Source organism: Pan troglodytes, chromosome 17 (genome assembly GCF_028858775.2).
Source record: "Pan troglodytes isolate AG18354 chromosome 17, NHGRI_mPanTro3-v2.0_pri, whole genome shotgun sequence".
NCBI classification, from domain to species: Eukaryota; Metazoa; Chordata; class Mammalia; order Primates; family Hominidae; genus Pan; species Pan troglodytes.
Window position 1 is genome coordinate 4,458,826 of NC_072415.2, and position 20,351 is coordinate 4,479,176.

Genomic DNA, 20,351 nt, shown 5'->3' on the forward strand with positions numbered 1-20,351 from the left:
ATTACACCAAATGTATATTATATACTGTAAATAAAATATTAAAAAGGACAGTCAATATAGATGACACACCCTATGTAAAATATCAAAAACAACACCAAATATGTATTATCTAATTTACATAAAATATCAAAAGGACACGAAATATATCTTATATACTGTACATAAAATATCAAAAATACAGTATATATATTTCATATATTGTACATATAATATTAACCGAAAGTACACCAAATACACTTTATATACTGTAAATAAATTATCAAAAAGTACAGTAAATATATATTACATACTGTACATAAAATATCAAAAAGTACACCAAATATGTGTTATATATACTGAAAATAAAGTATCAAATACTACAGTAATTATATTTAATATACTGTACATAAAATATCAAAAATTACACCAAACGTATATTATATACTGTAAATAAAATATCAAAAAGGACAGTAACTATATACTACACACCCTATGTAAAATATCAAAAACTTCACCAAATATATATTATATAATTTACATAAAATATCAAAAGGACACCAAATATATCTTATATACTGTACCTAAAATATCAAAAAGTACAGTAAATATATTTCATATATTGTACATATAATATTAACTGAAAGTACACCAAATACACTTTATATACTGTAAATAAATTATCAAAAAGTACAGTAAATATATATTACATACTGTACATAAAATATCAAAAAGTACACCAAATATGTGTTATATATACTGTAAATAAAGTATCAAATACTACAGTAGTTATATTTAATATACTGTACATTAAATATCAAAAATTACACCAAACGTATATTATATACTGTAAATAAAATATCAAAAAGGACAGTAACTATATAGTACACACCCTATGTAAAATATCAAAAACTTCACAAAATATATATTATATAATTTACATAAAATATCAAAAGGACACGAAATATATCTTATATACTGTACATAAAATATCAAAAAGTACAGTAAATATATTTCATATATTGTACATATAATATTAACTGAAAGTACACCAAATACACTTTATATACTGTAAATAAATTATCAAAAAGTACAGTAAATATATATGACATACTGTACATAAAATATCAAAAAGTACACCAAATATGTGTTATATATACTGTAAATAAAGTATCAAATACTACAGTAATTATATTTAATATACTGTACATTAAATATCAAAAATTACACCAAACGTATATTATATACTGTAAATAAAATATCAAAAAGGACAGTAACTATATACTACACACCCTATGTAAAATATCAAAAACTTCACCAAATGTATATTATATAATTTATATAAAATATCAAAAGGACACCAAATATATCTTATATACTGTACATAAAATATCAAAAAGTACAGTAAATGTATTTCATATATTGTATATATAATATTAACTAAAAGTACACCAAATACATTTTATATACTGTAAATAAAATATCAAAAAGTACAGTAAATATATATGACATACTGTACATAAAATATCAAAAAGTACACCAAATATGTGTTGTATATACTGTAAATAGACTATCAAAAACTGCAGTAATTATATTTAATATACTGTACATAAAATATCAAAAATTACACCAAATGTATATTATATACTGTAAATAAAATATCAAAAAGGACAGTAAGTATATACTACACACCCTATGTAAAATATCAAAAACTTCACAAAATATATATTATATAATTTATATAAAATATCAAAAGGACACCAAATATATCTTATATACTGTATATAAAATATCAGAAAGTACAGTAAATATATTTCATATATTGTACATATAATATTAACTAAAAGTACACCAAATACATTTTATATACTGTAAATAAAATATCAAATAGTACAGTAAATATATATGACATACTGTACATAAAATATCAAAAAGTACACCAAATATGTGTTATATATACTGTAAATAGACTATAAAAAACTACAGTAATTATATTTAATATACTGTACATAAAATATCAAAAATTACACCAAATGTATATTATATACTGTAAATAAAATATTAAAAAGGACAGTCAATATAGATGACACACCCTATGTAAAATATCAAAAACAACACCAAATATGTATTATATAATTTACATAAAATATCAAAAGGACACGAAATATATCTTATATACTGTACATAAAATATCAAAAATACAGTATATATATTTCATATATTGTACATATAATATTAACCGAAAGTACACCAAATACACTTTATATACTGTAAATAAATTGTCAAAAAGTACAGTAAATATATATTACATACTGTACATAAAATATCAAAAAGTACACCAAATATGTGTTATATATACTGTAAATAAAGTATCAAATACTACAGTAATTATATTTAATATACTGTACATAAAATATCAAAAATTACACCAAACGTATATTATATACTGTAAATAAAATATCAAAAAGGACAGTAACTATATAGTACACACCCTATGTAAAATATCAAAAACTTCACCAAATATATATTATATAATTTACATAAAATATCAAAAGGACACCAAATATATCTTATATACTGTACATAAAATATCAAAAAGTACAGTAAATATATTTCATATATTGTACATATAATATTAACTGAAAGTACACCAAATACACTTTATATACTGTAAATAAATTATCAAAAAGTACAGTAAATATATATGACATACTGTACATAAAATATCAAAAAGTACACCAAATATGTGTTATATATACTGTAAATAAAGTATCAAATACTACAGTAATTATATTTAATATACTGTACATTAAATATCAAAAATTACACCAAACGTATATTATATACTGTAAATAAAATATCAAAAAGGACAGTAACTATATACTACACACCCTATGTAAAATATCAAAAACTTCACCAAATATATATTATGTAATTTATATAAAATATCAAAAGGACACCAAATATATCTTATATACTGTACATAAAATATCACAAAGTACAGTAAAAATATTTCATATATTTTACATATAATATTAACTGAAAGTACACCAAATACACTTTATATACTGTAAATAAATTATCAAAAAGTACAGTAAATATATATTACATACTGTACATAAAATATCAAAAAGTACACCAAATATGTGTTATATATACTGTAAATAAAGTATCAAATACTACAGTAATTATATTTAATATACTGTACATTAAATATCAAAAATTACACCAAACGTATATTATATACTGTAAATAAAATATCAAAAAGGACAGTAACTATATACTACACACCCTATGTAAAATATCAAAAACTTCACCAAATATATATTATATAATTTATATAAAATATCAAAAGGACACCAAATATATCTTATATACTGTATATAAAATATCAGAAAGTACAGTAAATATATTTCATATATTGTACATATAATATTAACTAAAAGTACACCAAATACATTTTATATACTGTAAATAAAATATCAAATAGTACAGTAAATATATATGACATACTGTACATAAAATATCAAAAAGTACACCAAATATGTGTTATATATACTGTAAATAGACTATGAAAAACTACAGTAATTATATTTAATATACTGTCCATAAAATATCAAAAATTACACCAAATGTATATTATATAGTGTAAATAAAATATTAAAAAGGACAGTCAATATAGATGACACACCCTATGTAAAATATCAAAAACAACACCAAATATGTATTATATAATTTACATAAAATATCAAAAGGACACGAAATATATCTTATATACTGTACATAAAATATCAAAAATACAGTATATATATTTCATATATTGTACATATAATATTAACCGAAAGTACACCAAATACACTTTATATACTGTAAATAAATTATCAAAAAGTACAGTAAATATATATTACATACTGTACATAAAATATCAAAAAGTACACCAAATATGTGTTATATATACTGTAAATAAAGTATCAAATACTACAGTAATTATATTTAATATACTGTACATAAAATATCAAAAATCACACCAAACGTATATTATATACTGTAAATAAAATATCAAAAAGGACAGTAACTATATACTACACACCCTATGTAAAATATCAAAAACTTCACCAAATATATATTATATAATTTACATAAAATATCAAAAGGACACCAAATATATCTTATATACTGTACATAAAATATCACAAAGTACAGTAAATATATTTCATATATTTTACATATAATATTAACTGAAAGTACATCAAATACACTTTATATACTGTAAATAAATTATCAAAAACTACAGTAAATATATATTACATACTGTACATAAAATATCAAAAAGTACACCAAATATGTGTTATATATACTGTAAATAAAGTATCAAATACTACAGTAATTATATTTAATATACTGTACATTAAATATCAAAAATTACACCAAACGTATATTATATACTGTAAATAAAATATCAAAAAGGACAGTAACTATATACTACACACCCTATGTAAAATATCAAAAACTTCACCAAATATATATTATATAATTTATATAAAATATCAAAAGGACACCAAATATATCTTATATACTGTACATAAAATATCAGAAAGTACAGTAAATATATTTCATATATTGTACATATAATATTAACTAAAAGTACACCAAATACATTTTATATACTGTAAATAAAATATCAAATAGTACAGTAAATATATATGACATACTGTACATAAAATATCAAAAAGTACACCAAATATGTGTTATATATACTGTAAATAGACTATCAAAAACTGCAGTAACTATATTTAATATACTGTACATAAAATATCAAAAATTACACCAAATGTATATTATATACTGTAAATAAAATATCAAAAAGGACAGTAAGTATATACTACACACCCTATGTAAAATATCAAAAACTTCACCAAATATATATTATATAATTTATATAAAATATCAAAAGGACACCAAATATATCTTATATACTGTATATAAGATATCAGAAAGTACAGTAAATATATTTCATATATTGTACATATAATATTAACTAAAAGTACACCAAATACATTTTATATACTGTAAATAATATATCAAATAGTACAGTAAATATATATGACATACTGTACATAAAATATCAAAAAGTACACCAAATATGTGTTATATATACTGTAAATAGACTATGAAAAACTACAGTAATTATATTTAATATACTGTACATAAAATATCAAAAATTACACCAAATGTATATTATATACTGTAAATAAAATATTAAAAAGGACAGTCAATATAGATGACACACCCTATGTAAAATATCAAAAACAACACCAAATATGTATTATATAATTTACATAAAATATCAAAAGGACACGAAATATATCTTATATACTGTACATAAAATATCAAAAATACAGTATATATATTTCATATATTGTACATATAATATTAACCGAAAGTACACCAAATACACTTTATATACTGTAAATAAATTATCAAAAAGTACAGTAAATATATATTACATACTGTACATAAAATATCAAAAAGTACACCAAATATGTGTTATATATACTGAAAATAAAGTATCAAATACTACAGTAATTATATTTAATATACTGTACATAAAATATCAAAAATTACACCAAACGTATATTATATACTGTAAATAAAATATCAAAAAGGACAGTAACTATATACTACACACCCTATGTAAAATATCAAAAACTTCACCAAATATATATTATATAATTTACATAAAATATCAAAAGGACACCAAATATATCTTATATACTGTACCTAAAATATCAAAAAGTACAGTAAATATATTTCATATATTGTACATATAATATTAACTGAAAGTACACCAAATACACTTTATATACTGTAAATAAATTATCAAAAAGTACAGTAAATATATATTACATACTGTACATAAAATATCAAAAAGTACACCAAATATGTGTTATATATACTGTAAATAAAGTATCAAATACTACAGTAGTTATATTTAATATACTGTACATTAAATATCAAAAATTACACCAAACGTATATTATATACTGTAAATAAAATATCAAAAAGGACAGTAACTATATAGTACACACCCTATGTAAAATATCAAAAACTTCACAAAATATATATTATATAATTTACATAAAATATCAAAAGGACACGAAATATATCTTATATACTGTACATAAAATATCAAAAAGTACAGTAAATATATTTCATATATTGTACATATAATATTAACTGAAAGTACACCAAATACACTTTATATACTGTAAATAAATTATCAAAAAGTACAGTAAATATATATGACATACTGTACATAAAATATCAAAAAGTACACCAAATATGTGTTATATATACTGTAAATAAAGTATCAAATACTACAGTAATTATATTTAATATACTGTACATTAAATATCAAAAATTACACCAAACGTATATTATATACTGTAAATAAAATATCAAAAAGGACAGTAACTATATACTACACACCCTATGTAAAATATCAAAAACTTCACCAAATGTATATTATATAATTTATATAAAATATCAAAAGGACACCAAATATATCTTATATACTGTACATAAAATATCAAAAAGTACAGTAAATGTATTTCATATATTGTATATATAATATTAACTAAAAGTACACCAAATACATTTTATATACTGTAAATAAAATATCAAAAAGTACAGTAAATATATATGACATACTGTACATAAAATATCAAAAAGTACACCAAATATGTGTTGTATATACTGTAAATAGACTATCAAAAACTGCAGTAATTATATTTAATATACTGTACATAAAATATCAAAAATTACACCAAATGTATATTATATACTGTAAATAAAATATCAAAAAGGACAGTAAGTATATACTACACACCCTATGTAAAATATCAAAAACTTCACAAAATATATATTATATAATTTATATAAAATATCAAAAGGACACCAAATATATCTTATATACTGTATATAAAATATCAGAAAGTACAGTAAATATATTTCATATATTGTACATATAATATTAACTAAAAGTACACCAAATACATTTTATATACTGTAAATAAAATATCAAATAGTACAGTAAATATATATGACATACTGTACATAAAATATCAAAAAGTACACCAAATATGTGTTATATATACTGTAAATAGACTATAAAAAACTACAGTAATTATATTTAATATACTGTACATAAAATATCAAAAATTACACCAAATGTATATTATATACTGTAAATAAAATATTAAAAAGGACAGTCAATATAGATGACACACCCTATGTAAAATATCAAAAACAACACCAAATATGTATTATATAATTTACATAAAATATCAAAAGGACACGAAATATATCTTATATACTGTACATAAAATATCAAAAATACAGTATATATATTTCATATATTGTACATATAATATTAACCGAAAGTACACCAAATACACTTTATATACTGTAAATAAATTGTCAAAAAGTACAGTAAATATATATTACATACTGTACATAAAATATCAAAAAGTACACCAAATATGTGTTATATATACTGTAAATAAAGTATCAAATACTACAGTAATTATATTTAATATACTGTACATAAAATATCAAAAATTACACCAAACGTATATTATATACTGTAAATAAAATATCAAAAAGGACAGTAACTATATAGTACACACCCTATGTAAAATATCAAAAACTTCACCAAATATATATTATATAATTTACATAAAATATCAAAAGGACACCAAATATATCTTATATACTGTACATAAAATATCAAAAAGTACAGTAAATATATTTCATATATTGTACATATAATATTAACTGAAAGTACACCAAATACACTTTATATACTGTAAATAAATTATCAAAAAGTACAGTAAATATATATGACATACTGTACATAAAATATCAAAAAGTACACCAAATATGTGTTATATATACTGTAAATAAAGTATCAAATACTACAGTAATTATATTTAATATACTGTACATTAAATATCAAAAATTACACCAAACGTATATTATATACTGTAAATAAAATATCAAAAAGGACAGTAACTATATACTACACACCCTATGTAAAATATCAAAAAGACACCAAATATATCTTATATACTGTACATAAAATATCACAAAGTACAGTAAAAATATTTCATATATTTTACATATAATATTAACTGAAAGTACACCAAATACACTTTATATACTGTAAATAAATTATCAAAAAGTACAGTAAATATATATTACATACTGTACATAAAATATCAAAAAGTACACCAAATATGTGTTATATATACTGTAAATAAAGTATCAAATACTACAGTAATTATATTTAATATACTGTACATTAAATATCAAAAATTACACCAAACGTATATTATATACTGTAAATAAAATATCAAAAAGGACAGTAACTATATACTACACACCCTATGTAAAATATCAAAAACTTCACCAAATATATATTATATAATTTATATAAAATATCAAAAGGACACCAAATATATCTTATATACTGTATATAAAATATCAGAAAGTACAGTAAATATATTTCATATATTGTACATATAATATTAACTAAAAGTACACCAAATACATTTTATATACTGTAAATAAAATATCAAATAGTACAGTAAATATATATGACATACTGTACATAAAATATCAAAAAGTACACCAAATATGTGTTATATATACTGTAAATAGACTATGAAAAACTACAGTAATTATATTTAATATACTGTCCATAAAATATCAAAAATTACACCAAATGTATATTATATAGTGTAAATAAAATATTAAAAAGGACAGTCAATATAGATGACACACCCTATGTAAAATATCAAAAACAACACCAAATATGTATTATATAATTTACATAAAATATCAAAAGGACACGAAATATATCTTATATACTGTACATAAAATATCAAAAATACAGTATATATATTTCATATATTGTACATATAATATTAACCGAAAGTACACCAAATACACTTTATATACTGTAAATAAATTATCAAAAAGTACAGTAAATATATATTACATACTGTACATAAAATATCAAAAAGTACACCAAATATGTGTTATATATACTGTAAATAAAGTATCAAATACTACAGTAATTATATTTAATATACTGTACATAAAATATCAAAAATCACACCAAACGTATATTGTATACTGTAAATAAAATATCAAAAAGGACAGTAACTATATACTACACACCCTATGTAAAATATCAAAAACTTCACCAAATATATATTATATAATTTACATAAAATATCAAAAGGACACCAAATATATCTTATATACTGTACATAAAATATCACAAAGTACAGTAAATATATTTCATATATTTTACATATAATATTAACTGAAAGTACATCAAATACACTTTATATACTGTAAATAAATTATCAAAAACTACAGTAAATATATATTACATACTGTACATAAAATATCAAAAAGTACACCAAATATGTGTTATATATACTGTAAATAAAGTATCAAATACTACAGTAATTATATTTAATATACTGTATATTAAATATCAAAAATTACACCAAACGTATATTATATACTGTAAATAAAATATCAAAAAGGACAGTAACTATATACTACACACCCTATGTAAAATATCAAAAACTTCACCAAATATATATTATATAATTTATATAAAATATCAAAAGGACACCAAATATATCTTATATACTGTATATAAAATATCAGAAAGTACAGTAAATATATTTCATATATTGTACATATAATATTAACTAAAAGTACACCAAATACATTTTATATACTGTAAATAAAATATCAAATAGTACAGTAAATATATATGACATACTGTACATAAAATATCAAAAAGTACACCAAATATGTGTTATATATACTGTAAATAGACTATGAAAAACTACAGTAATTATATTTAATATACTGTACATAAAATATCAAAAATTACACCAAATGTATATTATATACTGTAAATAAAATATTAAAAAGGACAGTCAATATAGATGACACACCCTATGTAAAATATCAAAAACAACACCAAATATGTATTATATAATTTACATAAAATATCAAAAGGACACGAAATATATCTTATATACTGTACATAAAATATCAAAAATACAGTATATATATTTCATATATTGTACATATAATATTAACCGAAAGTACACCAAATACACTTTATATACTGTAAATAAATTATCAAAAAGTACAGTAAATATATATTACATACTGTACATAAAATATCAAAAAGTACACCAAATATGTGTTATATATACTGTAAATAAAGTATCAAATACTACAGTAATTATATTTAATATACTGTACATAAAATATCAAAAATTACACCAAACGTATATTACATACTGTAAATAAAATATCAAAAAGGACAGTAACTATATACTACACACCCTATGTAAAATATCAAAAACTTCACCAAATATATATTATATAATTTACATAAAATATCAAAAGGACACCAAATATATCTTATATACTGTACATAAAATATCACAAAGTACAGTAAATATATTTCATATATTTTACATTTAATATTAACTGAAAGTACACCAAATACACTTTATATACTGTAAATAAATTATCAAAAAGTACAGTAAATATATATGACATACTGTACATAAAATATCAAAAAGTACACCAAATATGTGTTGTATATACTGTAAATAGACTATCAAAAACTGCAGTAATTATATTTAATATACTGTACATAAAATATCAAAAATTACACCAAATGTATATTATATACTGTAAATAAAATATCAAAAAGGACAGTAAGTATATACTACACACCCTATGTAAAATATCAAAAACTTCACAAAATATATATTATATAATTTATATAAAATATCAAAAGGACACCAAATATATCTTATATACTGTATATAAAATATCAGAAAGTACAGTAAATATATTTCATATATTGTACATATAATATTAACTAAAAGTACACCAAATACATTTTATATACTGTAAATAAAATATCAAATAGTACAGTAAATATATATGACATACTGTACATAAAATATCAAAAAGTACACCAAATATGTGTTATATATACTGTAAATAGACTATAAAAAACTACAGTAATTATATTTAATATACTGTACATAAAATATCAAAAATTACACCAAATGTATATTATATACTGTAAATAAAATATTAAAAAGGACAGTCAATATAGATGACACACCCTATGTAAAATATCAAAAACAACACCAAATATGTATTATATAATTTACATAAAATATCAAAAGGACACGAAATATATCTTATACACTGTACATAAAATATCAAAAATACAGTATATATATTTCATATATTGTACATATAATATTAACCGAAAGTACACCAAATACACTTTATATACTGTAAATAAATTATCAAAAAGTACAGTAAATATATATTACATACTGTACATAAAATATCAAAAAGTACACCAAATATGTGTTATATATACTGTAAATAAAGTATCAAATACTACAGTAATTATATTTAATATACTGTACATAAAATATCAAAAATTACACCAAACGTATATTATATACTGTAAATAAAATATCAAAAAGGACAGTAACTATATACTACACACCCTATGTAAAATATCAAAAACTTCACCAAATATATATTATATAATTTACATAAAATATCAAAAGGACACCAAATATATCTTATATACTGTACATAAAATATCAAAAAGTACAGTAAATATATTTCATATATTGTACATATAATATTAACTGAAAGTACACCAAATACACTTTATATACTGTAAATAAATTATCAAAAAGTACAGTAAATATATATGACATACTGTACATAAAATATCAAAAAGTACAGCAAATATGTGTTATATATACTGTAAATAAAGTATCAAATACTACAGTAATTATATTTAATATACTGTATATTAAATATCAAAAATTACACCAAACGTATATTATATACTGTAAATAAAATATCAAAAAGGACAGTAACTATATACTACACACCCTATGTAAAATATCAAAAACTTCACCAAATATATATTATGTAATTTATATAAAATATCAAAAGGACACCAAATATATCTTATATACTGTACATAAAATATCAAAAAGTACAGTAAATATATTTCATATATTGTACATATAATATTAACTAAAAGTACACCAAATACATTTTATATACTGTAAATAAAATATCAAAAAGTACAGTAAATATATATGACATACTGTACATAAAATATCAAAAAGTACACCAAATATGTGTTGTATATACTGTAAATAGACTATCAAAAACTGCAGTAATTATATTTAATATACTGTACATAAAATATCAAAAATTACACCAAATGTATATTATATACTGTAAATAAAATATCAAAAAGGACAGTAAGTATATACTACACACCCTATGTAAAATATCAAAAACTTCACAAAATATATATTATATAATTTATATAAAATATCAAAAGGACACCAAATATATCTTATATACTGTATATAAAATATCAGAAAGTACAGTAAATATATTTCATATATTGTACATATAATATTAACTAAAAGTACACCAAATACATTTTATATACTGTAAATAAAATATCAAATAGTACAGTAAATATATATGACATACTGTACATAAAATATCAAAAAGTACACCAAATATGTGTTATATATACTGTAAATAGACTATGAAAAACTACAGTAATTATATTTAATATACTGTACATAAAATATCAAAAATTACACCAAATGTATATTATATACTGTAAATAAAATATTAAAAAGGACAGTCAATATAGATGACACACCCTATGTAAAATATCAAAAACAACACCAAATATGTATTATCTAATTTACATAAAATATCAAAAGGACACGAAATATATCTTATATACTGTACATAAAATATCAAAAATACAGTATATATATTTCATATATTGTACATATAATATTAACCGAAAGTACACCAAATACACTTTATATACTGTAAATAAATTATCAAAAAGTACAGTAAATATATATTACATACTGTACATAAAATATCAAAAAGTACACCAAATATGTGTTATATATACTGTAAATAAAGTATCAAATACTACAGTAATTATATTTAATATACTGTACATAAAATATCAAAAATTACACCAAACGTATATTATATACTGTAAATAAAATATCAAAAAGGACAGTAACTATATACTACACACCCTATGTAAAATATCAAAAACTTCACCAAATATATATTATATAATTTACATAAAATATCAAAAGGACACCAAATATATCTTATATACTGTACATAAAATATCAAAAAGTACAGTAAATATATTTCATATATTGTACATATAATATTAACTGAAAGTACACCAAATACACTTTATATACTGTAAATAAATTCTCAAAAAGTACAGTAAATATATATGACATACTGTACATAAAATATCAAAAAGTACACCAAATATGTGTTATATATACTGTAAATAAAGTATCAAATACTACAGTAATTATATTTAATATACTGTACATTAAATATCAAAAATTACACCAAACGTATATTATATACTGTAAATAAAATATCAAAAAGGACAGTAACTATATACTACACACCCTATGTAAAATATCAAAAACTTCACCAAATATATATTATGTAAGTTATATAAAATATCAAAAGGACACCAAATATATCTTATATACTGTACATAAAATATCAAAAAGTACAGTAAATATATTTCATATATTGTACATATAATATTAACTAAAAGTACACCAAATACATTTCATATACTGTAAATAAAATATCAAAAAGTACAGTAAATATATATGACATACTGTACATAAAATATCAAAAAGTACACCAAATATGTGTTGTATATACTGTAAATAGACTATCAAAAACTGCAGTAATTATATTTAATATACTGTACATAAAATATCAAAAATTACACCAAATGTATATTATATACTGTAAATAAAATATCAAAAAGGACAGTAAGTATATACTACACACCCTATGTAAAATATCAAAAACTTCACAAAATATATATTATATAATTTATATAAAATATCAAAAGGACACCAAATATATCTTATATACTGTATATAAAATATCAGAAAGTACAGTAAATATATTTCATATATTGTACATATAATATTAACTAAAAGTACACCAAATACATTTTATATACTGTAAATAAAATATCAAATAGTACAGTATATATATATGACATACTGTACATAAAATATCAAAAAGTACACCAAATATGTGTTATATATACTGTAAATAGACTATAAAAAACTACAGTAATTATATTTAATATACTGTACATAAAATATCAAAAATTACACCAAATGTATATTATATACTGTAAATAAAATATTAAAAAGGACAGTCAATATAGATGACACACCCTATGTAAAATATCAAAAACAACACCAAATATGTATTATATAATTTACATAAAATATCAAAAGGACACGAAATATATCTTATACACTGTACATAAAATATCAAAAATACAGTATATATATTTCATATATTGTACATATAATATTAACCGAAAGTACACCAAATACACTTTATATACTGTAAATAAATTATCAAAAAGTACAGTAAATATATATTACATACTGTACATAAAATATCAAAAAGTACACCAAATATGTGTTATATATACTGTAAATAAAGTATCAAATACTACAGTATTTATATTTAATATACTGTACATAAAATATCAAAAATTACACCAAACGTATATTATATACTGTAAATAAAATATCAAAAAGGACAGTAACTATATACTACACACCCTATGTAAAATATCAAAAACTTCACCAAATATATATTATATAATTTACATAAAATATCAAAAGGACACCAAATATATCTTATATACTGTACATAAAATATCAAAAAGTACAGTAAATATATTTCATATATTGTACATATAATATTAACTGAAAGTACACCAAATACACTTTATATACTGTAAATAAATTATCAAAAAGTACAGTAAATATATATTACATACTGTACATAAAATATCAAAAAGTACACCAAATATGTGTTATATATACTGTAAATAAAGTATCAAATACTACAGTAATTATATTTAATATACTGTACATTAAATATCAAAAATTACACCAAACGTATATTATATACTGTAAATAAAATATCAAAAAGGACAGTAACTATATACTACACACCCTATGTAAAATATCAAAAACTTCACCAAATATATATTATGTAATTTATATAAAATATCAAAAGGACACCAAATATATCTTATATACTGTACATAAAATATCACAAAGTACAGTAAAAATATTTCATATAATTTACATATAATATTAACTGAAAGTACACCAAATACACTTTATATACTGTAAATAAATTATCAAAAAGTACAGTAAATATATATTACATACTGTACATAAAATATCAAAAAGTACACCAAATATGTGTTATATATACTGTAAATAAAGTATCAAATACTACAGTAATTATATTTAATATACTGTACATTAAATATCAAAAATTACACCAAACGTATATTATATACTGTAAATAAAATATCAAAAAGGACAGTAACTATATACTACACACCCTATGTAAAATATCAAAAACTTCACCAAATATATATTATATAATTTATATAAAATATCAAAAGGACACCAAATATATCTTATATACTGTATATAAAATATCAGAAAGTACAGTAAATATATTTCATATATTGTACATATAATATTAACTAAAAGTACACCAAATACATTTTATATACTGTAAATAAAATATCAAATAGTACAGTAAATATATATGACATACTGTACATAAAATATCAAAAAGTACACCAAATATGTGTTATATATACTGTAAATAGACTATGAAAAACTACAGTAATTATATTTAATATACTGTCCATAAAATATCAAAAATTACACCAAATGTATATTATATACTGTAAATAAAATATTAAAAAGGACAGTCAATATAGATGACACACCCTATGTAAAATATCAAAAACAACACCAAATATGTATTATATAATTTACATAAAATATCAAAAGGACACGAAATATATCTTATATACTGTACATAAAATATCAAAAATACAGTATATATATTTCATATATTGTACATATAATATTAACCGAAAGTACACCAAATACACTTTATATACTGTAAATAAATTATCAAAAAGTACAGTAAATATATATTACATACTGTACATAAAATATCAAAAAGTACACCAAATATGTGTTATATATACTGTAAATAAAGTATCAAATACTACAGTAATTATATTTAATATACTGTACATAAAATATCAAAAATTACACCAAACGTATATTATATACTGTAAATAAAATATCAAAAAGGACAGTAACTATATACTACACACCCTATGTAAAATATCAAAAACTTCACCAAATATATATTATATAATTTACATAAAATATCAAAAGGACACCAAATATATCTTATATACTGTACATAAAATATCACAAAGTACAGTAAATATATTTCATATATTTTACATATAATATTAACTGAAAGTACATCAAATACACTTTATATACTGTAAATAAATTATCAAAAAGTACAGTAAATATATATTACATACTGTACATAAAATATCAAAAAGTACACCAAATATGTGTTATATATACTGTAAATAAAGTATCAAATACTACAGTAATTATATTTAATATACTGTACATTAAATATCAAAAATTACACCAAACGTATATTATATACTGTAAATAAAATATCAAAAAGGACAGTAACTATATACTACACACCCTATGTAAAATATCAAAAACTTCACCAAATATATATTATATAATTTATATAAAATATCAAAAGGACACCAAATATATCTTATATACTGTATATAAAATATCAGAAAGTACAGTAAATATATTTCATATATTGTACATATAATATTAACTAAAAGTACACCAAATACATTTTATATACTGTAAATAAAATATCAAATAGTACAGTAAATATATATGACATACTGTACATAAAATATCAAAAAGTACACCAAATATGTGTTATATATACTGTAAATAGACTATGAAAAACTACAGTAATTATATTTAATATACTGTACATAAAATATCAAAAATTACACCAAATGTATATTATATACTGTAAATAAAATATTAAAAAGGACAGTCAATATAGATGACACACCCTATGTAAAATATCAAAAACAACACCAAATATGTATTATATAATTTACATAAAATATCAAAAGGACACGAAATATATCTTATATACTGTACATAAAATATCAAAAATACAGTATATATATTTCATATATTGTACATATAATATTAACCGAAAGTACACCAAATACACTTTATATACTGTAAATAAATTATCAAAAAGTACAGTAAATATATATTACATACTGTACATAAAATATCAAAAAGTACACCAAATATGTGTTATATATACTATAAATAAAGTATCAAATACTACAGTAATTATATTTAATATACTGTACATAAAATATCAAAAATTACACCAAACGTATATTACATACTGTAAATAAAATATCAAAAAGGACAGTAACTATATACTACACACCCTATGTAAAATATCAAAAACTTCACCAAATATATATTTTATAATTTACATAAAATATCAAAAGGACACGAAATATATCTTATATACTGTACCTAAAATATCAAAAAGTTCAGTAAATATATTTCATATATTGTACATATAATATTAACTGAAAGTACACCAAATACACTTTATATACTGTAAATAAATTATCAAAAAGTACAGTAAATATATATTACATACTGTACATAAAATATCAAAAAGTACACCAAATATGTGTTATATATACTGTAAATAAAGTATCAAATACTACAGTAATTATATTTAATATACTGTACATTAAATATCAAAAATTACACCAAACGTATATTATATACTGTAAATAAAATATCAAAAAGGACAGTAACTATATAGTACACACCCTATGTAAAATATCAAAAACTTCACCAAATATATATTATATAATTTACATAAAATATCAAAAGGACACCAAATATATCTTATATACTGTACATAAAATATCAAAAAGTACAGTAAATATATTTCATATATTGTACATATAATATTAACTGAAAGTACACCAAATACACTTTATATACTGTAAATAAATTATCAAAAAGTACAGTAAATATATATGACATACTGTACAAAAAATATCAAAAAGTACACCAAATACGTGTTATATATACTGTAAATAAAGTATCAAATACTACAGTAATTATATTTAATATACTGTACATTAAATATCAAAAATTACACCAAACGTATATTATATACTGTAAATAAAATATCAAAAAGGACAGTAACTATATACTACACACCCTATGTAAAATATCAAAAACTTCACCAAATATATATTATGTAATTTATATAAAATATCAAAAGGACACCAAATATATCTTATATACTGTACATAAAATATCAAAAAGTACAGTAAATATATTTCATATATTGTACATATAATATTAACTAAAAGTACACCAAATACATTTTATATACTGTAAATAAAATATCAAAAAGTACAGTAAATATATATGACATACTGTACATAAAATATCAAAAAGTACACCAAATATGTGTTGTATATACTGCAAATAGACTATCAAAAACTGCAGTAATTATATTTAATATACTGTACATAAAATATCAAAAATTACACCAAATGTATATTATATACTGTAAATAAAATATCAAAAAGGACAGTAAGTATATAGTACACACCCTATGTAAAATATCAAAAACTTCACAAAATATATATTATATAATTTATATAAAATATCAAAAGGACACCAAATATATCTTATATACTGTATATAAAATATCAGAAAGTACAGTAAATATATTTCATATATTGTACATATAATATTAACTAAAAGTACACCAAATACATTTTATATACTGTAAATAAAATATCAAATAGTACAGTAAATATATATGACATACTGTACATAAAATATCAAAAAGTACACCAAATATGTGTTATATATACTGTAAATAGACTATGAAAAACTACAGTAATTATATTTAATATACTGTACATAAAATATCAAAAATTACACCAAATGTATATTATATACTGTAAATAAAATATTAAAAAGGACAGTCAATATAGATGACACACCCTATGTAAAATATCAAAAACAACACCAAATATGTATTATATAATTTACATAAAATATCAAAAGGACACGAAATATATCTTATATACTGTACATAAAATATCAAAAATACAGTATATATATTTCATATATTGTACATATAATATTAACCGAAAGTACACCAAATACACTTTATATACTGTAAATAAATTATCAAAAAGTACAGTAAATATATATTACATACTGTACATAAAATATCAAAAAGTACACCAAATATGTGTTATATATACTGTAAATAAAGTATCAAATACTACAGTAATTATATTTAATATACTGTACATAAAATATCAAAAATTACACCAAACGTATATTATATACTGTAAATAAAATATCAAAAAGGACAGTAACTATATACTACACACCCTATGTAAAATATCAAAAACTTCACCAAATATATATTATATAATTTACATAAAATATCAAAAGGACACCAAATATATCTTATATACTGTACATAAAATATCACAAAGTACAGTAAATATATTTCATATATTTTACATTTAATATTAACTGAAAGTACACCAAATACACTTTATATACTGTAAATAAATTATCAAAAAGTACAGTAAATATATATTACATACTGTACATAAAATATCAAAAAGTACACCAAATATGTGTTATATATACTGTAAATGAAGTATCAAATACTACAGTAATTATATTTAATATACTGTACATTAAATATCAAAAATTACACCAAACGTATATTATATACTGTAAATAAAATATCAAAAAGGACAGTAACTATATACTACACACCCTATGTAAAATATCAAAAACTTCACCAAATATATATTATATAATTTATATAAAATATCAAAAGGACACCAAATATATCTTATATACTGTACATAAAATATCAGAAAGTACAGTAAATATATTTCATATATTGTACATATAATATTAACTAAAAGTACACCAAATACATTTTATATACTGTAAATAAAATATCAAAAAGTACAGTAAATATATATGACATACTGTACATAAAATATCAAAAAGTACACCAAATATGTGTTATATATACTGTAAATAGACTATCAAAAACTGCAGTAACTATATTTAATATACTGTACATAAAATATCAAAAATTACACC